General features: G+C 53.3%; 1 protein-coding gene across 1 annotated transcript in view; it reads right to left on the reverse strand.

The window, feature by feature from the left end:
* Positions 1–24,691, reverse strand: part of SHANK3 (SH3 and multiple ankyrin repeat domains 3) — a 386,587-nt gene that overhangs the window by 320,863 nt on the left and 41,033 nt on the right. The window lies entirely within an intron of this gene.

Raw genomic sequence — 24,691 nt, forward strand, 5'->3', positions numbered from 1 at the left:
TGGCGGAGCAGGACGGCCATGGGAACCTGCCCCGGCCAGAGCACGCCGAACCACATGCCTGGCGCGGGTGCCGCGGCAGCGTCACCACATCCCCTCAGCCGCGTCCCCTCCGCCGCGGTGGCCGGGCAGCGGGCTCTTGGCAGCAGCTGCTCGTGCAGGCGAGGGGCAGGAAGGCACGGGGATGCCGTGCTGGCAGCACCGGGGGCTGGTCTCGCAGCAGCCTGGCCCCGGCGGCAGCCACCCCTCCCAGGTCCCTGGCTTTGCATTTTGGCCCTCGACCTTCCCTTGTTCCCATCACTTTGTTCTGCTCCTTGTTTGTTTCTCCTGCCCCTCCACACTTTCTGCGGGAGGAGAAGAGAGCGCTTTGTCTTGTTTCAGCGTTTCATTTCAAAGCCACGGTCTGTCAGACCTGTTTAATGCTCCTGATTTTTGTGCTGGAAGGCAAAGTGAACCACCACCCTCCCTGCCTCTGCAGTGCTCCCCCAGCAGCCGCTGCTTTCCAGGCCGAGTCCCGCTCCCCTCATCACACGGAGGCATCCACACTTCTGCCCACCCTCGTTATTCCCCTCGACCACATCACCACCCTTGCAGCGGGAGACTGGAGGTGCACGCCATGTCCAAGGGATAGGTGCAGCATGGAGCCACGCAGCAGCAGCAGCACATTTGTCTATGCAGGGGTTGAAGAGTTGCAGCCCAAACACAGACACCTATCTGGATTTCCAGAGAGACAGACCTGACCCCCACCTTCTCCACGTGCTCAGCAGCACTTCCAGCAGCTGTAACGGACCCACAGTTCCCGAGCTGCTGCCACGGCCGCACCGCGTCCCCACCGGGCCGGGAGCAGGACACGCGCCTCGGGCATCAGACGTGACTGCACATCCTCACTCACCGCTTCAGTCCCGCTCCCAACTGCAGAACTTAACCCCAGGGTCTGTTTCAGTCCCTTGTCCCCTTAATAGCACCTTTTTGGTTCTGTGAATTAAACAGGCACTGTTTTGAAAAAATTAAACAGCTTTGCCTAGAGAGAAGCAAATGACCCTGCCCGGGGCAGAGCGGGAGCCAGCAGAGCATCCGTGGCCCTGCACGGTGCCAGCTGCCCGCCCGCGCCCCGCCACCCGAAAAGCCACCGCCTGCGACAGAGAGCCCCCGAGCTGATGTTACAGCTCGTTTTTCTCAGGCACAGACAACTTGCACTCGGCAGCGTGCATTTGTACTGCAAACAGAGGTCAGCGTTATCTATTTCATCGCTGACCGCATTAGCGAGTCGGGTGCTTATCAACTACGGCGTCTCCCACTGCAGGTGCTGAGGAAGGGCAGCCGGCCGCCGGTGTGAGAAATCAGGAACTCAAAACCTTGAGAAACGCCAGCTCTGTTCTCCTTCAGTCCTCAAAGAGAAGTAGAATACGTATCATTCTGTCAGAGATCCATAAATAAAAAACAAACGTTGTCTGTACCTTCCTACAGGCTTATTTAGCCTCCAGGACTCTTCCTCACTGTCCAGTCATGTCGTTCAGTATTGAAATATGTAGTTACTGTAAAAAAAGCACTGACAGGCAAGCACATGGGCACAAGCAAAGCATTGGTTGAAGGAAGGTCCTAGCACAAAACCCACTGAATTTTATACCAAACTGTACTGCAGAGTCCTACTCTGAGGAGTATGAACATTTTATATTTAAGACAGAAAACAGCTTCCACCCTGCAGTGTGTCTCTTTCTGTCTTTAACCTGTGTCAGAAACGAGAAAGGAGAAAATGCCTCCTTCAGCTGCGAGGTCAAAACGCCGCGCAGCCCTTTGTGGGCATAACCCAGCTACTGAAACGTCTCTTGTGACTCTGCTTCTCCAAACACCACCGCATGTATTAACGACTTTTGTATCGGAGATCCCTCCGCCAAACCTGCTCACTGCACTCCGTGGTGCAGCACAGCCGCCCCGGGAGCGACCCGAAGACGCGAGGCTGATCCCACCAAGCGCTGTCGGCAGGGCGGCGAGGGCTGTTGGCGCAGAGGGAACACTGCAGCCCGCAGGGATGGCAGCAGAAAGCTGCTCTGTGCATGGGAGGACGGGGCTCGCTCTGCTCCAGGAGCCGAAGCAGACAGGGCTCCTCCGCTTTCGGACTCACGGAGGGGCACGTTGCTCTCCTCCGGGCTCCCACGTGGCTGGGACAGCCCCGGAGCCCCGACACCGGCCGCGGGCTGACACTGGGCAGAGCAGGACTTGGCTGCCCGAGCTGCAGATACCCGGCCAGGCGCCGACTCTTCATCGGGAAGAGGGGCTGAGCTCGGACGCGTCGGGCACCTGCCACCACCACGCAGACAGATCCAGCCCGGAGGCAGCGCTTCACAGCAGCTCACACAGGGCGCAGGTAGCTCCCAGCCCTGAGGGTTTGGACACTCAAGGCAACATTAATTTTAAAAGGAACCAAATTGCCTTGTACAGCCCTGAACCTGCAGGTGAAGGAAAGGTGCCTGCCCCTTCCTCTGGACGCTCTCCTGAAACGAAAGGCTCGGTGCAGTTCCCGGCGTCAGTCCCCAGAAGACCCCGGAGGGATGCGGGGAGCCGAAGAGGCACCTCCACAGGGAGCACCCCATGGCAGCGCCAGGCCCGCGTGCCAGCCAGCATGGCACGGCACCCGCGGAGCCCACCCTGCGGCCGGGGCAGGGCCCGGAGCAGGGCAGAGGGGAGCAGCTGTCAGAACAAGTTGCTCACTCTGGTTTGCAGTTACAGGCGATAATTTCTTCCATACAACTATAAGCTCTGATGACAACAATCAAAGCCTTAGAAACAACTCCTGCAAGAAAATGGTACAGCTTCTCAAGTTTTAGACAGCACGGATGACTCCCTCCTGAAGGAAGAAAGAGCTCAGAGCTTCAGATTCAGTCCCCAGCAATGCACAGAATGACAGGCAAGATCTATTCAACAGCCACCCTGCAACAATGACAATAAAGAACTTACATTCAACAATCCCTTATAAGAGCAAAAAAGCCAAAAATTCTTCATCGAAGAGAACACAAATGAGAAAGAGTTGAAAGAAGATTAAAAAGAAGCAGCTGAAAAGGTAATGTGCTTGCAGGCAGCAGGGAGTATATTTCACAATATCACATTAGACACTCTGAGCAAATGTATGGCAAATATGAAAAAACAGCCTCCAAGAGGCCCCTACAGAAAGATGGAGCAACCAAACCAACAGAGCAGAGGAATGCATCAAAAATAAAAGATTTCCTCTAGAAAATGGGAGTTGCCTCTGAATGGCAACAGAAAAGAGCACAGTCCTGCCACACCACACGCAAAATGACAATGGTATTGAAGTCATCAGAGCTGACAGAGGAAGAGGGGAGCCCGACGGAAAGTGGGTGAGGCCGGCAAGAAACCGAGGCATGAGAGTGACCCAAGGAGGAGTGCCAGGGCTCCTCCCGCCAGGACCGGCTGCAGGGTGGGCTCCTCGCTGCTCGCCGTCGCAACGGATGCCAACACAAAGGGTCTCACAGACAAGGAGTAAAAGCTCCCTGGCAGATGCACGAGCACGGCAGATCTGAGAGCACAACTGCAAGCGGCACCAACCCCGTGTGCTCTGCACCACGCTGTGCAAACCCTCCCAGGAGCAGGAGCAGGGCACAGGCAGGAGACGCCGATACCCAGGAGGGGCTCCGCGATTCTGCCGTGCTCTGGGATGAAAAGGCCTGGCCTCTGTCCCAGGAACACAGAGAGAACTGTGACAAGCACTTACATTGCTGAAAAATCTGCTTATTTTCTGCAGAGTCATGCCTCACACCTACGAGGAGAGCCTGGAGGAAACCCACGCCTACCAGAGCAAGGCTGGCCTGCTTACCAATATGCACGCGTGTTTCAGCACGGTCCCTTGCTGCCCTAAACTACAGTGCCCGAAGCAAGCAAGCATGCTTTTGAACCCCTGACCAACAAGGGAGACAGTAAGCAAAGGCGAAGGTCAGCGAGGCAGGTTTCCCGACACCGGGGTCCATCAGCGCGGTCACGTGGGGGCTGTGCTGGGCTCTGGGCTGGAGCGATGTACAGGGCTGCTACGCCACGACCGCCTCGGCAGCACATCCAGACCTTCCATGTCACGTGCAGGTCTGGCGGCCCTGTCTTTCGGGAAACAACAGAAACAGGAAAAAGGTAAGGGGGAAGAAGACAAAGGTGAGCAGAGGCACGGGGCGGTCTGCACAGGACAAACACACCACGTCTGAACTCGGAGCCGGAGCGGAGCATCCCGCAGCAGCGCGCAGCCACAACGTCGAGCAGAGACTGGCACGGAGCGAGCAGCGGCTCCTTGTAACACCAGGACTGGGACAAAGTCACAGGAACAGACGCCACGTATGAAACAAACAAGCCCAGGTAACTTTGCCCCCTTTCCTTAAAAGACCATGTTTGGTTTTCTCCAGTTATACACTTTTTCTTCCTAACTACTCATTACAAGCCTCTCTGCTTAAGCAGCAGCTTCAGCAGCAAGCTCCTCCCGCGGTCAGGGCGGACGTCACCGGTCTGCTGCAGCGGGTGAAATCCGGCGGGATCGTCCTGGCCTCTCTCGCGTGCTGGCGGGAGAAGGGATCGGAGCCAGGAGGCAGCTCTGGCGGGGAATCACCCCGAGCACTGCCACCAGCAACCCTCAAGCCCACCCCAGCCCCTCGGGGCAGAGGCAGCAGCAGCCCCCACGTGCGGACGGCCCCTGGCCAGGGACCAGGCTGAACATCACCGCTGCAGCTGGTTTCCTGCCGTGACCGCAGTCCAGGGAAGGAGCTGGGCTCTGCAGTGACCAGGGCAGAGCGATGCCGACCACTCTGCATTTGAGTGCAGGAGAGCAGAAATCAGCGCAAGCTTTCTGTGCGCTGGATGCTGGCAAAAGGCAAACTGGACCAGCTTAAAGAGCAAGTTGTGTATGCTGGCAAAACAACAGGAATTTCTGGGCTTAGATCACCTCCTGAGGAAAGCTCTGGCCCTGCCGTCCGCTGTGCTAAACGCCACGTTGGGAGAAGCTGCCTCCACCAAAAGGAAACAAGATAAAGAGCAGGAGGGAGGTTCTCAGCTCCCAGCAGGAAAGCACCCGGTGCATGAGCCCTTCTTGCAGAGATATGTGCTGGAGATAACAAAGTATTTTGGCTCTACAGATTTTCCAGCGAAACACTTGCTGCTTATGAGCCAGTCTGGAAGGAAGTCGGTGACTGCTGTGTCATCCCCCAGAATCCATCGCCTGAGACAGGAAGCCATCCAGTTACTTCTATTTAAAAAAATAAGAGTCCAAGAGCCCCCTTACTACAACTCTTCAGTAGGACCGACAGCGACGACCGGCCCCATCCTACAGTCCCACCAGTCAGCGCTTTCAGAGGAGCAGCTGCCTCTGATACAAACGCGGCTTGAAATGAACGTGTAAAGAGACTGAACTCCTGATTAATGGTAAGTGACTGGTTCAGGCACAACCTCCCTCTCACACAGAGCTACGACAGCTTTATGATTTGCCACCTGCATGAAAAGAGCAAAATCGCTGGCCGGTTCCAATAAACTGCTGAACTCTTCATACAGAAAAGACAGCACAGGGAAATGCGAAAGTGTTGGACCTGTAAATCAAGCCGACTCCACCAGAGAGCCCAAGACAGGTTAAAGAGATGGCTATTGCCTTCAGACCTGGGAATGTTTCCTCCCCAGCTCATGGCAACACCACAACCACAGCCACCTGTAACTTGTGAGCAGTTAGAAAATGAGGACCTGGGAAGCATTAGCTCTATCTAGGGCTGAAAAACAGACACGTAGAGCAAAGCTTCTGGAGAAGAGGGAATAAGATCTTCTGCTCATCCAGCATCACAACTGAGACATGCTAGTTGGATAGACAGGTCCTAATAAACACACGCAAAAGAAATACAGAACTTCTCAGTATAAAGGAGCAAATTAAATAAGTTTGACTAGAGACTAGAAGAAATCAGAGAAAAGAGCATACTGTATGCAGTTGCCTTCGCAGCACATATTCCGCACGCCCTCTGATTCAGCAAACTCAAAGACAAGAGGGTCCATAAGATCATCTCGTCTGAGCAATGAATCACTGCCCCATAAGTTTCAACCAGTCACTCCCACAATGAACTGAACTACTTGCATTTGGCTAATAATTTCCTGAAAAGCATCCAATGAGTCTAAAAACATCACATGATGGAAACCATGCTCCCTCCTTGGATAAATTAATAAGCAAACACTCAGCCTCAATGAAAAAAGGTACGTCTTAGTTGACATTTGAGTTCCCTTGTTTAAACTTCCAACACAATCATTATTCCTCGTTATGTCTTTCCCTGTGATACTGAATAGCTCTTTAGCACTCAGTTTCTTGCTACACTGGTAGCCCCCATTTAACACCGTCACCTCTCGGTCTTGTTTAGGGTGAGCAGAAGAGGCTGATGTTTGTAAATGGTAGTGCATTTTCTCCAGATCTCAAATAATTTTTGTTGCTCTTTTCAGCACCCTCTTTAATTTTAAATACTCTTTTTAAAGTGCAGAATCAGAGCCAGAGGCAATATTCCAGCATCTGTCTCCCAGCTGTCATATACAGCTATAAAATATTGTCCTCACCTCAACTCACTATTCCCTTGCTTCCACCTCCAGGAATCACATTAGTGCTTTTCACTACAGCATGTGGCAGTTTGGCTGCAGTTTACTTTGACCGCTCCGTTCCTCTCAGCCGGCCAAACCCCACGTGCCTTCCAAGATACAGCTCCCCCTTTTCTAGATCTGGCATTAGTCCTTAGTTACCTGCAAAACTCTGCCTTTGAATGAATTAAAAGATAATTTATTTTGATGAGCCCAGGTCTAATTTGCCCTACATGTGTATCGAAAAGAAATGAGAAGCTGGGGCTGCAGCCTCTAACAACCCTGAACCAGCAGTTGTTGAGACAGGAGCAGCATGGGGGAAGGGACTGCCCAAGGCGGACAGACTTTGTGAGTTCCCTGGACAGGTTGTCCTTCGGCCACTGCTAGCGACAGATACTGGGGCAGACATACCACCAGTCTGGCCCCGTGGGGCTTTTTTGTGCTCTTCTTTATGGCACCTATGCTCACATCTTATTCATAATTCCACTATTGCTTTTAGTTATATGAAAAAATTGTCAACAGACGTTGTGCATTTTTACACTTAGCATATTGCAGAACAGTCATTTCTAACATATCCGAACAAAAGAACTCGGGGCTTAATGTAAGTTCAGGTCCTTGTGGATCTTTGTGATCCATAAGGAACTAAAATTCTTACATTAACCCTCGAGTCCCTTTCTGGTGTTGACACATTCAGTTCAGCCTACTGCACAGGCACTACAGGAGTTCATGTTTCTCTCTCCAATGCACCTTATTTTGCATCATCAACACTGATCCTTATCCATTGGGGGTTTTATGCTTGTGTTATTGATTAGGTCCCCCTGAACCTCCTCTCTGGGCTTGACCTGTTACAGCCAGCCTTGTGCAGCCGAACAGACCCACTGCCCAGGGAGGAGAGGGAGAGTCTCACCCGCACAGACAGCTGATCAAGAGGTGTGCCACGGAGGGTACCACCAGACAGCTCTCATGGCAGAGTCCCACAGGACTCGTGCCTGTGCCTGTGCTGCTCACGGGTCTGGGACGGCCGGGGAAGAGGAGGCAAACAGTGAGTCAACAGCTAAGGTACCTGGCGCAGTAAAACTGAAAGCCAACTGCAAAGCCCAGCAGAAGGACATCACAGAGCCAGGGCCAAAGGGCACAGCAGACCAACCCTGCTAATGCTAATGACGACAGGCTCTGAGCTGCCATTGCCCGGCTGTGGCCGCCAGTCCTGCGACCCCACCCCACCACAGCAACGCTCAGCGGGTGCCGACAGAACACAGAACAGCAGGGACTGAAGGCCGTTAGTATGTCTGTGTTGTCAAGGCCACCTGCAGTCCCGGCTCCCCTTTCAGAAAGGCCACGTCAGAAGTGGAAAGGGTGCAGCCAAGGGAGAAAAGATCAATGACCTGGAGTGGCATCCATGTGAGGTTCAGCTAAATAGACAAGACTCTTCAGTCTGGGAAAGAGAAGACTGAGAAGGAATATGACAAAACCAGAAGTGGCACGGAAAAGATAAACAGATATTATCTCCTTGGGAACTGATGCAAACACCACAAGACAAGGTGACAGATAGGACATCTTCATTAGACACACTCGCGCTGATCTGCTCAACAGCATGCTGCTGGGCTCTGGCAATCGACTCCAAATTGGTCTCCAAGGTACCTTCCCTCGCATAGTCACAACCACAAATCAGCACGGTGTGCATCGTTGGGCATTTGGCTTAATCCAGTTGGAGCACCCTACCCAGACCTGACTCTAATTGCAGCAATAACTCCTCGGTTACAGTTTGCTACCACTCTTTTCTGCAAAGCTACAGTTTCTCCCATCTTCCATTAACCTACACTCCCTCTGCCTGAAGTCTCAACACCCAGTCTGCTGTTGTGACTGGATCCTTTTTCTTCGTACTTAACACTCCAAGATTCTGTGCATACGCCTTGTTCGTTACAATCGCATCGTTTCTGTTAAATTACACTAACTCCTACCCACCAGCAGTAAAGTCTCTTCAAAACAAAACTCAGGAGGGTATTAAGTGAAACCAGAGGAGTCAAAGCAGGACAAAGAATTGGTATTTCCTCACTACCTGGCACGTGTTCTCTGTGGAGCTCCACACCAGCAAGCCACATGCGGACGCCAAAGGACGCGTCCTGGAGAAAGCTGGTCTGGCTGAGGGCAGGCAGCTGCTCAGGGCTGTGGCCGGGCGAGAGCTGAGCGTCTCCAACACCACAGACCCCATGGCCTCTCGGGGTCCTGGCTGGTGTCCGACTTCCCTCCGGTGAAGGGCTTTTTCTGCCTTGGAGGGAAGATGTCCCTGGCCACAGCTTGTGCCTCTCGTCCCATCCTGGCACCCCCGAGAAGAGCCTGGCTTCATCCTCTCTCCCCACCCCGTCAGCCGGCCGCAGTAGGGCCTCCCCTTCGCCTTCTCCTCTCTGGGCTGAGCAAAGCCCGTGCTCAGCCTCTCCTCCGACCTCCCGCGCTCCATCCCCAACCGTCCCGAGGCCCCACTGGCAGTAAGGATGCTATGGGAGACCACACTGAAGATCAGGGCTGACAACTTTTCCTGCACTCCACTTGTTCAGAGCCAGGTGCCCCCACCAAGAAAGCAATGGGGTTTGTGGGTACAGTCTAACCCTGGTAAATCCATGCTGGCTATTCCCAGTAAACTTTCATCCTTCATGTGTCTGGCCAGGGCTTCCGGGGAGATTCGTGCCATCACCTTCCCATGGACCAACGCGAGGTGGACAGGCCACTAGTTCCCCACAGCTTCCTTTTTCCCCACCCCTGGTGCAAGCACTAAGAGCTAATACGTATTCAAAATATAATACTACGATTTCCTGGAAAAGACATCAGTTGGGGGTTATCACGTAACCCACCTCCAGCCCAGGGAGCCCCTAAGCCAACTGCTGATCGAGGCTGGAAGGGTTCCCTGGGGAGGTGTCACTGTGTGCATGTCCCTTGCCGCACCCCTCCAGGGTTTGTCCTTAGCCCTCCACGAGCCACAGTTCTGCCTGCCACTCCAGACGGACCCTCGTGGTCCAACCTGCTGTCACCGCACTCACATCTGCCTGCTTGCTATGGTCCTCTTCAAATTATTAACACTTTGTGGGTGTTCCCCCCTCGCCAAACTCTCCTGAAGACAAGAACCCATCCTTCGTTCATGCCTTCCCATGCCGATCTTTTTGCCTGGCACTTGGTGTATTGCAACTCTTCTGCTCTCCCCATGGAACTTCTGCAGCCCTTTCAGCAGCTTTCCCACCAACATTTATCAAAACTGTTCTGAAGTTTTGATAAATCCCATCAGGCAGCTCTCTTACGTGCATTCTGTCTTATTAAAGAATTCAAATAGACTGGGGAGACACGGTTTTCTAAACATGCAATGGTTAAATCTCACCAGAAATTATCTTCCAGCTGATAATTTTTCCTGTTTTCCATTAACCATGTAACTACTGTATAAGTTCTTGGTCTTTAGCTCTCCACACTGACACTAAAGCTTTTGCTAAAGACGGCTTCAACAGCTGCTTCTTGCTAATGTCTATTCCATGATATAATAACTGTTTTGAGTGAAAACAAAATGCACATTATTACCACCTACTCCTCTGCTCCATACTTAAAATTCCTTCAGTAATTACCCACTGTTTTGTTTTTTCAAATCAGTTTGCTTCAGCACTCACCTGCTGATCCATTCTTTTGTGAAACTTTCCCGCCACTTTACGCTGTTAATTCAGTTTGTTTCTTCGCCTCACTTACTACCTCCTTGTGTGGCTCCACCCCGAGCTCCGGATGCTCCCGTGGGCTGAGGTGCTCAGGCTGGGACCTCACCGCTCTCCGCCTTCGCCGAGGCCTCAGAGAAGGGGCTGTCGTGGCCGGGGTCCCGTCTGCGGCGACGCGGCCGGCGCCCTCGCACAGCCCCCTTGGCTGCGCTGCCAGGGGCTGCCGCCCGCTGCCCCCCACCCCTCGCAAAGCAGCACCCCAACAGCCAGCGGAGCCGTGGGGCTGGCAGCAGTGCCAGCTGGCGAGCCAAAAGAGACGCTGGAAGAGGCGTGCCCCTCTACTCCGTGGCTTTTAATTAAAAAAAAATAATGACAATGTTGATAAATTTATTAACCACTCCTCTGATGATCAATTCAGCCAGTATTTGTCCAACATGCGGAGCCTTGGCAGCCTCCCAACAGCAACCCGAAAGCTTGACTGTTCCCAGGCAACCACAGCCTCCAGGTTCACACAGGACAACTTCACAATATTACCACGTTTTCAATAAAAATTCTGCCGTACAAAGGAATTCCATGTTGTCAAATAAACTAAAGTTAATAGTAAGTTAAATAGTATTAGGAGGGCAAATATTGACTGGCTTACTTCCATATTTTATCCAGTTAAAAAAATTAGCATTTTTCTTCTATTAACAGCTGCAGAGTCTGCAGGCTGCTGCATTTAAATACTGCAGATTCCTTTGGGTCTATATGGAAATTTATATCACGCTTCACACAGAAAACAAAGCCCCTGAGGCAGGATGCAATTACTTTGGTCGCACTGGCACAAGAAGTAGGAAAAACTCTGAACCAACCCAGTGAAGAAAAAGACAACAATTTAGCGTGTCCATGCAATAAGAATCTGAGGAAACATAGTGGACTAAAAATGGTCTAACAACCACATTAAAATTTCAACTTCTTGGTGTTAAGAAAGGCTTCTCAGCAAGAAAAAAATGGTCACTAACAATGAAAAATCTAATCCATATATTCGCTTTGGTCAAATGCTAATTAAAACAAGGATATCAATTAAATCGACACTGTTGAAACCCTAAGGAGAAGACGCAGAGCTTTCATCAGCATCACTAAGAAGTAAAAGAAGGATTTCAACAAAAGAAGTATGAACAAATACAGAGAAAGAAAACATCAAAATTATGCGTTGCTTCATTTCTAAGTTTTTTTGTTATCAAATTCAAGGCCAGGCTGGACGGGGCTCTGAGCAGCCTGATCTAGTGGTAGATGTTCCTGCTCATTGCAGGGGGCTTGGACTAGATGACCTTCACAGGTCCCTTTCAACCCAAACTATTCTATGATTCTATGATTGTAACCAAAACATTTCACAAATCTTTCTGCATTGCTACAAACATCCATAACTTACAATGACAAGTTCCTCCCGAAGCATACGCCTTAATTCCAGCTCCTTAGTACGTATCGGTATTTTGCTCAAAATTCGGAGCAGTACCAGCAGGTGAGCGAGCCCAGAAGAGAACAAGTCAGTGACGATCCTACAGGAGGAGGTGGTAGCAGAGGTACACGTGCTCTCCAAAAGGAGGTGGTCCAAGCTACCACCATTCAACTCATCATCCATGCCCGACTTGAGAGGCCTCAGCCTCTGGCCGTGCTGGAGAGACCCCGCTACGTGCCACCACTGCAGCTTCCGGAGCCGCCACGCTCACCAAACTGCGGCACAGCCGCGACTCTGCTTTCCCCGCAGCAACTACAACACTCCCTACATGGAAGATAAATGCCAAGACATTACTATGGGAAGAGAACGAAAAGCCCTCGCTGTACAGAAGCAGGCATTGCTGCTCCAGCAACCCCCATTTTGCACTGGGCTACGACCTCTCTCCACCCATCAGCGGGTGCTGCGCCCTCTCCCCTCAGCGCTCCCTGCCCACGTCGTCCCCAGCGCCCATCAGCTCTCCCTTCACACCCTGTGCAGCACAAATCCTGTCCCCAGCACCCATCAGCTCTCCCCCAACACCCTGCGCAGCACAAATCCTGTCCCCAGCGCCCATCAGCTCTCCCCTCACACCCTGCACAGCGCATGTCCTGTCCCAAGCACCCATCAGCTCTCCCCCAACACCCTGCACAGCGCATGTCCTGTCCCCAGCACCCATCAGCTCTCCCTCACACCCTGCGCAGCGCATGTCCTGTCCCCAGCGCCCATCAGCTCTCCCTGACACCCTGCGCAGCACAAATCCTGTCCCCAGCGCCCATCAGCTCTCCCCCGACACCCTGCACAGCGCATGTCCTGTCCCCAGCACCCATCAGCTCTCCCCTGACTCCCCTGACACCCTCCACAGCGCATGTCCTGTCCCCAGCGCCCATCAGCTCTCCCTCACACCCTGCACAGTGCATGTCCTGTCCCCAGCACCCATCAGCTCTCCCCTCACACCCTCCACAGCGCATGTCCTGTCCCAAGCACACGCTGCTGCCCGGCACATGCAGCCTCCGGGCACTTGCTGCCTTCCCCGTCACCACTCATGGCTTCCTCCGCTCCAACGACTCACCGCTGGGAGTACAAGTCAATTCCGTAAAATGATGGGTATAAAAAAATAAGTACGAATTTCCATCAATGAACCAGTAACAACAAGGAGCCAATCAGAAGCAGGGAGGAGGATTTTGTTAGGTTAGCTGGCTGTTTAATTAATCAACCAAGCCTTTAACGATGCCAATGACCTGTGAATGTCAGGACACATTTAGAGAACCAGTGGCCTACAGCAAAGCCGACCTGTAAGCCCAAAGTGGTTATGGACTGTTTTATTAAAGCCAGCACCAGCAGGAAAAGCGCGGCTTTCAACAGACTGACGTAAGCTTTCTTTATACTGAGAACTGCAAACTGACTGGACCATGGGAATGGACTATATGCCGTGTTTTAGAAGCATTGTTAAATATTGCTTCATGACATCTGGTTTGCATGATATTAATCAAAATTGTAATGGATGTACCACCATCATACCAGCTGAGGGCTGAAGAACCATATAATAGCAGCGATAAATAATGTCAAAGACCTGAATGGAAGAATGAGATTGGATGGCATCTGGCGTCAATCAAACAGCAAAGATATTAAAAGGAAGCTAGATGACACTAATAAAGTTTGCATCTTAAATAAGCAGGATGTTATCCCCTCGAGTATACACTATCGCAAGCTACACCACACAATGCAACATGTTTCTAGACAGCAGGTTGAGACTCGGCAAGAACTAATCCCGTCTTGTGAAACTTCCCACACACACCCCCCCAGTAGAGGACAGAAAATTTCCAAATTACAATGCCTGATAATGACCTGCACATGAGACAGCAAATTAGAAGTACATTTTTTGCCAGCAACAAGGAGGAGGGAAGAGAAAAAGAAATGTGGAAAAATACAGTCTGCCAGATCACAGAAAAGGGAAGAGGAATGACCCCATCCAGCTCCAGTTGAGCTTCATTTGGAGCACCAGTCCCTAAATTAATCTGTGCCTTGATAAACAAGCACTAGCAGTGGGAAGAAACACCATTTAGTTTTAGTTGCTGGTAAACACCCACGGTGCTCTCAGAGAAAAACCCAGCAAGTGCAAGCAGCCAGCTCATGCCTGGGCAAGGCTAACGCCAAGGCAAAGGGCTTGAGGATACAGCACCATCACAGCTCCAGGTCTACGATCCCCCAGGAGACACCACCCGCAAAGAAAAGACACTGCTGCTTCACCCCCTCCACCAGCGTGACGCTTGCTTCCAGTACAAGGCAAGACGCAGATTCTGCCTTGGGGATCCCAGCCGTCTGTGACCACGGTGCTGCAAAGGGTCTAGGGGAGCAGCCTGGCAATCCTCCATCACCTTTACACCACCCAGTGGGACGGGCAGGCTCCCCAGGGAAATTCCCCCAGCAGAGAGGTAAGATAACGTCCTGCCCAGCACCATCAAGGAGAGGGGGCATGTCCAAGTGCCCCGCTCCCTTTTTGTCCAAGGGCAGAGGAGCAGGGCATGCCTCCTGCTCTGCCTAAGAGGTGTGAGGCACTCGGAACAGAGGGACACGTCTCCACACAGGCAGCCCAACACTGTCAGGAAGCACCACTGTGCGAACAGGAACCGTAAGTGGCTCCAGGACGGGGATCCAGCCCTTACAGCCTGGGACTGGCGCTCGTGCTCTGTGCTGCTCTCCTGCTCTGCAAAGAGGTGCACGTTCAGGGCCACTCAGATCTGTCTTGCGGGATGGTCTGGATGCCAAGGCAGCCTAAGGAGCGCGAAGGTAGCATGGAGCCCTTTCGCTCTTCATTTCCCAGCCCCTTCCGCTTCGTTGGTTTTTCTAAACAAGCACGGCCTGGCAGCCCTACTTCACACGAACAAGGACAGAAACGGCTCTCCTGCAGGAACACTGCAAGTGCCTAGAGAAAACACTGGAGGACCGAGAGAGGTCCCGTCTGCAGCAGCAACCCGGAGGTCGTTGCAGCAGCCGGAGGAGCAGCGTGCAGCGAGCCTGTCAGGAGATCACTGGCCTGAGCTGCTCTCCATGGGCAGCCGCAGGACAGCCATCTGCAGCCCAAGCTCCTGGCCACCGCGGCCACAGCTTGAGCCATCAGGGACGGGCAGTGGGACAGCAGACCCACCTGCTCCATGGTGCTTAATGCTCTCTGGTGTGAGTGAAGTTCATTTCTACACAGCGTTTTGGGCTGGAACCAGAGAGCCCAGATCCCAGAGCTACTCCTTAGCCAGTCCTTGGACTGAGAAACGCTGTGTACTCACCGCTCCACAAATTTCCTTACATCTTCCCAACAGCCAGGGACGGTAAACCATGCTGTAATCTCCCACAGAAGCAAATAAACCACTTTCTTGGGATATTTGGGAAGAAGAGTAAGTATCAAGGTGACAAGATAGGCTAGGAAAATGCTTACTGGATCTTCTAATTGTTTTGGTTCTGGGATGTGAAGCTACATTGCAAAAGCACTGCCCCACAGAATGACTGAAGTAAATGCATTTAAGATGACGCATTAATATTGGGACTCTTCAGTATCAGAAAAGTACCAAAAAGAATCAAAGGAATTCAGAAAACAGTCCATACTTATGAGTTAACCTGAAGTGATCAATGGAAGGAAAAGATTAGTAAAACAAACACTAAAAGACAACAATTACTTTAATGGATCGCTAGTGTTCTACAGTTACTAAGGCAAACAATTTATGGTTATTAGTGAAACTAAATCAATGCTCCTGCACATCCTTTTTTATGCAACATATTCACTGGGAAAAACGCATATACTGAAACAAAACTTTAAGCAGGAAAAGCGAAATAGAAATAAGAACATTTGCAGGCTGGAAAATTTGGCTTTTATGCGTTCAAACAACACTTAGCATACTGACACTGCAATCACAAATGAGAACCTGGGTATTGCCATAAACACGTATCAGTATCTCTACCAGTTATGAACCCATAAGCCAGCATGACCAATTAAGCTTGCTGCAGAGCTACAGGAAAAATTTGTAAGGTCCCTTGGACTCAATTACCAACAGCAAGTGTGCACTCTTCCATCCCCTATTTTGTTCACTGCCAGAGCAGCCATTAGCTCTGCCTCCCTGCCACAGAAACCCCGGGAGCACGGCCGGCTCCGCAGGAGTCCAGACAAGGCCACCTGCACCAAACAGGCGCAGCCCCCAGCCCAAAGCAGTGCGAAATCCCAGACCCTGTTTGGTTCTTCACTGAGTGCAAACAGGAGCCAGCAGCAGGGACTAAAAAGCAAGCATCCTTGTATGTAAAGCCCCGTTCCCGAGGGCTGCGGTGACCCGTCCGTCCTCCTCCCCGGCAGGACTCCCTCGAGCACTGCCCCGGGCACAGGCGAGCTGCATCCCAACCCAACTCCTCAGCCCTCAGCCAGCCCCACCTCACATTCCAGCCACCGGCACCAGGTCGCTGCGGGCCTCGTTCCTCATCCTGCAGGCAATCGATTGACCAAATCCAGCGAAATCAAAGATAAAGTTTCCGTTTGTGAATGGCTGAGAACAGAATACTGCTCTGAGGCAAAGCCAGCGGTGTGCGCTGTCCCTGGGACCAACAGCACACAACAGCATGTAACACCAAATCTTCATGCACTGCTAGTAAGCCAAAAGCCAAACTGAAAACGATACCAAAAACTTTTTACTAGGTAGTTTGCAATATAAGTTTATGGATCTCATTCCATTTACTTTTTGAAAGAAGAAATGAACAGGCCAGAGATGAAACAGGAGAATCTCTGATATCAAAGATATGCTTTTTCTCAAACATGCTTATACATCCTGCTGGGCTTCTCTTCAAAGAAACAAGCAACTAAATGTATGGTCACTATACCAACAGGTCCCATCAGTGGTAGAGAACGGGGGGTAGGCGGTAGGACAAGCTTCAAAATTCTGTATGTATAAGCTAATTTGAAATTAAAAAGCATACATTGGAGATCAAGATTTCTGCACAAGAAAGTGCTCCAAATGAGTAACTTGGATGCAGAACACTGCCAGGCAGAACACTCAGCTTCCTGTAGCTGAAAGAATAAAAATATAAATGCAAGATGTATTCCAAAACTGCGCTCTGTTACCTCTTTTGTAACTGCACTGCTGACTTTGTAATCTGGGATTTAACATTTTCTTTTCCTAGCGTAAAGCTCGTGTTCCCACTCTGAGCTTGCCTACCACATCAAGTGGATTTAGGCGAACCAGAACCACACGATTCTTTCGTGAGTGGTGACTCCCCATAAACCATGTTGAGAACAAATCCTCTGGGGTCTCTGCAAACTGAGGAGCCCAGGAATGGGGGAATGCTTGCTGTCAAGGTACAGAGATCACCCGAGCTGGCTCGTGGTCCCAGGGGCACAGAAGCCATCACGGCAGACCTGGGACCACCAAGGAACGGGCAGCTGATATGCCCTGGGCACCGTCCTGGCACCCAGCTGCACATGGCAGTAACTAACGGACAGACTGGGTTTTCTGACTTAGAACTCACTCACAGCTTGATCCCCACAGCTCTTGCCACATCCTGGCCAGGTGCCACAGGCCAAGGTGAGGAAAGACATGTCCCCAAACGCTTGCTATCCCACGCTTTTTGGGCAAAAGCAGCACTGCCCTTGCCATCTGCAGCTGTATGATCCCCAGGTATAAAGCAAGAGGTATCGTCTACGGTCAAATTCAGCTGATACAGCCAAAGAAAACAGACGAGGCTTCAGGTCCACCAGTCATTCCTCATGTGAGGAGAGCTTCATCTGCTACTTCCAGATATTTTAGTAGGATAGTGCTGCTCCACAACCATCTCCTGTCTCCGGCAAGAAGCAGACAGTAGGCAAGTGGCCCAAAGTTCTAGAAAAAAGCCCATGTTGCCATAAAAATATCTGGGACGAGATCCGGAAGAAAAGAGTAAATCCACCACCGAACCAGCTTCTATGGGATATTTGGCAAGTTCAAGTTTGAGTATCTTCAGATTTGCAATTACCTACAACCTACTGCCAAACTCTCACCTTTGACGTAATCTCACCCACTACAGCAAGGAGGACCTTCACACAATTGGCTTGCACAGTTCACCCATCCTCGCACACATCCACAACATTGCAAGTTTTTAAAAATATACTCTCTAACTAAATGCACAAAAAACCTCCTGACACAGCCAGAGACAGTCAGGGTGCTGTTGAGCAACAAACTCATCTCTAGAGCTGTGCATAACACACCCTCCAACTCCTCCCTCTTAAAGCCTTTTTCTGTTAACTTCTCATACTGCCTTTGGGCCCCGCACGACACTGAGAAAGAAATAATTTCAATTATGTTTCTTCAGCACTTGTGTAGATATTCATTTTTAAGGTATATGATTCACAAACTCGAACCGCAGCCTGAGAAATGCTGGGAACAGCAAAAACCACAATTTAAATCCAGAGGTCCGTGCTGAATAGCACAGCAAGGCGGTGAATTTAGACCAAAGCCACAGACAGCCCCTCTCCGCATGCACAGGTCCCAGCCCTCCTCCAAAACCTAGGGAGAAAACACCATGAGTCAACGCACTCATGCTCGATAGAACTGTGGTCTGGAAACGAACTGCACGCTCTGATGTATTACACTGAGCCTCTGAAAAACGTGGGCAACAAAGAACCCCAACAGCAGGTGCTTTACGAAAGGTTAACTCGTAAATTTATTATTACAGTCCAATTAACTTACCGAGGGAGGGGATGAACAGCACAGAGGGAGCTGAGGCTGCGCTGTGGGGTGAGCTGAACCCAGTGCAAGTGAAGCAATCCCCCCTCTCCCTCCCACGAGTGCAGCGCTTGCAGATGATGAGTGGGATCAGGGAACTGGTGCAATGGTAAACCCCAGAATCCCCACCACTCCAGACGTACGCTCAGATAAACCCAGAAATAATCCATTAGCAGATGAGACCCATAGTTAACAACAGCCATCACCAAGGCGTCAGCAGAGAAAAACTCTTAGGTGTGAGAGCGCACCAGGAAGTTTTTCAGACGCAATTTAAAAACGCTGGGACACTCCTGACGTCCCCGCAGGCACCACATGGCCACTGAGGAGTCCGGCCACCCCGCAGCATGTCAGCCGCACAAGGCAGCAGCAGGACCGGAGCCGCAGCCCTGGCCCCGACGTCTGACCAGGAGCACTGTGTCCCCAGGCACTGCCGGGCGGTTGCACCTCCAAGGGCACCTGCTGGTTCCTCCTGAGAGCCACCAGAAAGACACTGCACAGGCTTCCAGGACAGTGCTGGCTCCCTGATGCGGCGCAAGCCTCCAGCCTGGCCAGACGCCAGCAAGGGCAGTCAGCAGATCTCCTCGTCAGCACGCACCCTCCCGGCAGCCCTGCGCTGGGGAGGCACTGAGACCTGCTCGCGGGTGTGGAGACCGTGCCCAGCTCACCGCTGGCAGCCTGCAGTGGGACCCTGGGTGCCCTGGGGCAGGCGTACGTCAGGTTACTTTGGTGCTGGCCCTCCAAGGCTGTATCTACATGGTCCGTTCTTCCCACACCACGTGGCGCAGGCAGCCCTACCTCCTCCCTCCTCAGCGTTGGCGTGGGATGTTCTTCCAAACCCCACTGCTGTCAGGCAGGGGAATGCACCAGTTTCCGCCCTCACCTGTGCATCAGTTCACAGCAGCTTCCCTCAAAGAGCACCTCTCAGACGACAGTATCAAGCAGGACAGCACACGCAGCCCCTCGCGGGTGCCGACGCTGGAGCGTGCCGACGCTGGATGCTCCCACCGCCGTCACCAGCCCTGCAGAGGGGCACGCGTCTCAGCACACGCGCAGCCCACTGAGAAGGGGCTGCTCCGTGTGCCCGCACCGCCAGGACCACGGCACACGCAGGGCTCAGCGCCTGGCTCGCTGGCCGGGCTGCCGCGGGAAGGAGGGGGCACGAGGCGCGGGGAGGGGGCTGCCCGCCTGCCCGACCCACAACTCGGGGAGCTACTGGCAAGGAGGGTCTGCGCTCCTTGCAGCGGGGGCTTTTCCCCCAGCCCCACAGCGTCGTAACAAGTCCCTACGCGCAGAGATGCTCCCTCCTCTGCTTGCACTTCCAGCTCCGCTATCGCACGTTTTCCTTGCATGCGAACAGAGTTGGCGGAGGTTTTGTGGAAAAGTGGGTCTGCAGCTCTGCTCATTTTTACTGTAAATTTTCAATAATTTATGTGGTTTTTTTCATTTAAGATTTCATATCCACCTTTTTTTGGAAATGTTGATAAATAACTTTGGACGCTTATGTCGATCTGGGCATCTTCAGCACACTGGGTGTCGTGTCACAGCGCTGCCGGGCACAGGGACACCAACAGCTCGGCAGCTGCGGACAGCAGGATGCCTCTTTTTGGGCTGATCCACAGAGAACCATACATTAAAAATGAAGCTAATCTCAAAGTTTTCTACCAACCCAGATTCTAATAAAAATAATCTCCCCTGGAGATAGCTGTAATATAAAGCTCCAGTACTGCTTTTCATACTGTGGCCCATGCTTTCTTTCCAGTAACTGTGAATTATGACTCAATTATGCTCACTTTGCCCTCAAAGCACAGGCAAGGAAAGAGAGGGAGGGCTGCCCTCACACCTTCTTTCCGAAAAAAAATTAAGTGCATAGCACAAGCTTGTGCCTGCTCCTGAACTCCTCATCACACGCACAAGCAGGACCTCACACTGCGGGATCTGTGAAACCCACGCTGTGCTGTCCGTGTCAGGCACACACAAACCTTCAGCTCCCAGAGTGGATCAAAAGTTGAACCTTCAAGCTGCAAAAGCTCTGGCAACTACAGGCCTGCAGCTGTTTAGGAGACAGAGCTCAGAAAGATGAGAGAAATGCCCATTTTGACCATCCGGCCCAAGGAAAATGCGCCTGCTACATCCTTGATGCCTTGCTTACTCTTTTTCCTCCAGTCATTTCCCTAGCAGTTCTGCACTCCCTGAACCCCAGAGAGCCGCCCCATCTCCTGGCCCCCAGTCCCCCCACACCAGCATCGCCACCTCCATGCCAGCAGCTCTGCCCTGCGCAGCTGGACGGGCACCTCCTGCCTCGACCACCTTCTGCCCAGAAAGCCGGCTCGTGGGACAGGGAGCCAGCGAAGCAGCGACTGTCAGACAGACTGACGGTAGAGACTTTGCAAGAAAAGAGGTTTTCTCTTTTTAAGTAGAAAAAGCAACAGCCAGGAACATTTCCCCTTTGGTCAGTGCAGCCAGTCTGTGACTGGGGCACAGCTCAGCCCTGGGCAGAGCCCCTCGCTGACACCCATGCCAGCCCCTCGTGCCGCTGCGCAGGCACCTTCCCTTCCTCCAGCTCTCGAGGAGAGCAAGCTTCCACAGCCCACGTGCTGGGCCGCCAGGAAAGGAGAAGCCACAGAAATAACCCTGTGTCCTACAGCTCTCCTCACGAAGCTGAAAGCACAGGAACAGTTCTTCCAGAGCACAGGACACAGACATGCTGCAGGACGAAGCTCCCACAAGGACCTCAGGTCCATCGTGCAGGCTGTGCCCAGCGTGCCTTACCACAAAGCTGGCTCTGGCATCAGACGAGGATGAACAGAAGCGCCAGCAAATTATCCAACGATGCTGGAAGCCCCCAACTGAACCTGATGGGCAAAAATGAAACGTGGATCCTATTTACATGTTAAATGCACTTACAAGCATGTCCAGCTGGAAGTCAGGGAAGCAAAAGCATAACCCATGTTAATGAGAGAAAAATTCTAGCTCAGATGTGTGGTCATCACAGGTGAAACCTCTTTCTTCTCATTTCTGTCTCCATCACTTCAAACCTCTACCGTTGCTGTCTCTGAGCCTCCAGGGAGGAACTGCGACTCTTCGCCTCGGCTCTCACACCAATGATGCTCAACGCTGCTTTTGTCGCCTGCCCTTAAACAGCGAAGGGCACATCCTAAATGTTAGGGTGAGGGAACGGCTATTGACCCACTTAACGGACAGCGAGGCTGAACAGCATCACTGAAAACAGGAAGGAGACGTGAGCGCTCAGCTCCAGGAAAACCCCTGCTCCCGCACCCTCCCCCAGCGAAACACGACAAGCCGGGTGTCACGACGACCTGCAACGCTCTGCACCGACCAGCACAGCTACGGGAGCTCCAGCCGCCCGCCTTCACCCCTTCCTCACGCCAGGACACGCGGTCCCAGCGCCCGCGACAGCGGTGCCAGCGACCCCCCAGCACCGCTCCCGCCTGGGAGCCCCACGCCGCCCTCGGGGAAGGACGCAAGCTCAGAACGGAGGTACAGGATGGGGGCATGTGTCTCGTTAGCCAGTGTCCCGTTCAGATCTTCTCTTCCAGAGCAGCTCTCTGAGGAAGCAATGAACTGGAGAGCAAGAGGGGCTCCGAGCAGCGCCGGCCTGCGTGCCAGGGACGGGGCCGGGGACCTGCCTGAGCCAAGCCCCAGGACCCACAGGCTCGTCCCAAGCTGTCTGCCTCAAGGAAGGGTCCTCAGCTCCTGACTGCCCCAGGACCAGATGGACCCCCGGTCCTTTTTCTGCCCCTACACCAGGGGAAGGTTTGGGCACCCGCAGCTGCACCTCCAGCTCGGGCGCTCCCGCTCCAGGGACCATGCCCAGCCAGCCTTGGCCACACACGAACAGCCACGCCAGCCACCCCACCGCCCGGGACAAAACGCCAGCGGCCAGGTCCTCCTGCCCTCCCTGCAGAGACCGCCCGGCTGCGGGAGCCATTCTGCGCACCACGGCTGTCGCCATACTTCGGGGCCGGCAGCTAACTGGCCTGGGAGCCCGAAACACCCTCCCCGCTCTGAAGACGGAGCCCCTTCCCCAGCCGCTCTCCATCAGGGCTGTGGAACGCTGCAGAGCAGGACCTCGGCGCCGACTGCCTTGCCCTGTTGATAAGCAGAGGGCTGAATCCGCTACGCTAGCGCACACATGCATATTTACACGGCTTTCTTTAAATCAAGTTTGAACAGTTTTATGCAAATAAATTGCATTTATTCAAAACAACTCATTAAATAATTCACCCACAACGTCCCAAAGGACGCTGCACAACACTTGGCAGCTAAACTTCCCAGTCCCCAAAATAACCAACCACAGCCACAGATCCGACGCAGTGACCCGCAGCTCTCCTGCTGCAGGCAAAAGCCTCCCCCCCACACATAATAACGCAAAGTCGATTGATTTGAGTCAAAGGGATCACCCATTTTAACCATGATAAATCAGCTGGCAGAAAATCTGGATATAAATAATCGAGTCTGATGTTGTTTTGCATTGGTAGTCCTCAGCTTCATTCCTAAAGAAAGGCTGAGTCAGATCAATTCATAACCATTACATTAGATTAATTTGCAATTTAATATAGACTTTACAACCAAAAGTGCTTTTTCCTAAGTAGATACACTGTAACTGTATGCATCTATTTAAGCAACTGCCTGCCCCGCGGGTTACAGCATCCCGAGCCAGCACCACGGGGCTGCTCCGCGAGTCCCTCTCACTGCCTGCCGCCGCTCAGGACCCTCTGGCCGAAGTCACTGCGGGGAAGACGAGTCACTTCTAGGGCAGCTTGTCCCCACGGCCCGGGGCACGATGACCCAACAGGCACGCACTGCAGGGGCGAGGGCAGGGAGGGCAAAGCGCCCCAGTCCCTCGCTGCCCCGGTCTCTCGAGGGGTCGGCACAGCCGTCAGTCCCCATGCCAGACCTCAGGGCTGCCAGCCCCGGCTCTACTGCCCAGACGCCCCGCAGCGAGGGGCCCTGCGTGCCCAGCAAGCCTGGTGAGTTGTGTCAGTACGAGCTCTCGCCACGTGTCCCAGAGTTCATAGGGAAGAATCACAGAATCATTAAGATCAGAAAAGACCTCTAAGACCATCAAGTCCAGCCGTCACCCCAACACCCCCATGCCTGCTAAACCCTGTCCCCAAGTGCCACAGCCACACGGTGTCTGAACCCCTCCAGGGATGGGGACTCCCCCACTGCCCTGGGCAGCCTGGCCCAACCCCTGACCACTCTCTCAGCAAAGAAATTTCCCCAATCTCCAACCTGAACCCCCCCTGACGCAGCCTGAGGCCATCGCCTCTCGTCCTGTCACGGGGTCCTGGGGAGCAGAGCCCAACCCCCCCTCCCTGCCCCCTCCTGTCAGGGAGCTGCAGAGAGCGAGAAGGTCTCCCCTCAGCCTCCTCTTCTCCAGCCTGAGCAGCCCCAGCTCCCTCAGCCGCTCCTCAGGGGACTTGTTCTGCAGCCCCCTCCCCAGCCTGGCTGCCCTTCTCTGGCCACGCTCCAGCCCCTCCATGTCCTGCTGGGAGTGAGGGGCCCAAAGGGGCCCGATCCCTGCCCTGCTCCCGCTGCCCACCCCATTGCTGACCCAAGCCAGGCTGCCGTTGGCCTTCTTGGCCACCTGGGCACACTGCTGGCTCCTGCTCAGCCGGCTGCCGACCAGCACCCCCAGGGCCTTTGTCATGGCAGTCTCTGGTGGTCCCCGGGTGACGGGCAGTGCCGATGCCAGCAGAAAGCCCAGGGCTGCAGAGCCCGCCGGTACGTCCCACCTCACACCTGAACAACAGACCAGAGCTTTGCACCTTGCGACCAGACGTGGTGCCCCCAGCCCGGCCCTCGCCGGGGCTGCTCCGAGCACCCCTTGCCACGTCCCCCTCATGCAGGCTGTGCCGCAGTCCCGCGGCCGAGCACGACCACCCCACCGGCTGCGACACCTCAGGCGAAGCAGGGGCGGCCATGGTGCCCCGCGCTCTGCCCGTCTCCCCACGTGGGCTCCACGGGTAAACTCCAGCAACCCTGGCCAACGGGCTTACCATTAACTGTCAAACTGCAGCCCAGACCGCAGCGCCTCTGCTGAGGAACGTGACCCACGTTAGGGACTGGTGTGCAAACATCAGCTGCCACCTCTCCGCTCCTCACCTCCCCTCGTGCAAGGCACAAACCCACCCGCTGCGGCTGCGCTCCCCAGGAGCGGGACGGCTCCCTGGCTCGCACCAGCTCCGCGC

This window comes from Opisthocomus hoazin, chromosome 8 (assembly GCF_030867145.1).
Source record: "Opisthocomus hoazin isolate bOpiHoa1 chromosome 8, bOpiHoa1.hap1, whole genome shotgun sequence".
Taxonomy (NCBI): Eukaryota; Metazoa; Chordata; class Aves; order Opisthocomiformes; family Opisthocomidae; genus Opisthocomus; species Opisthocomus hoazin.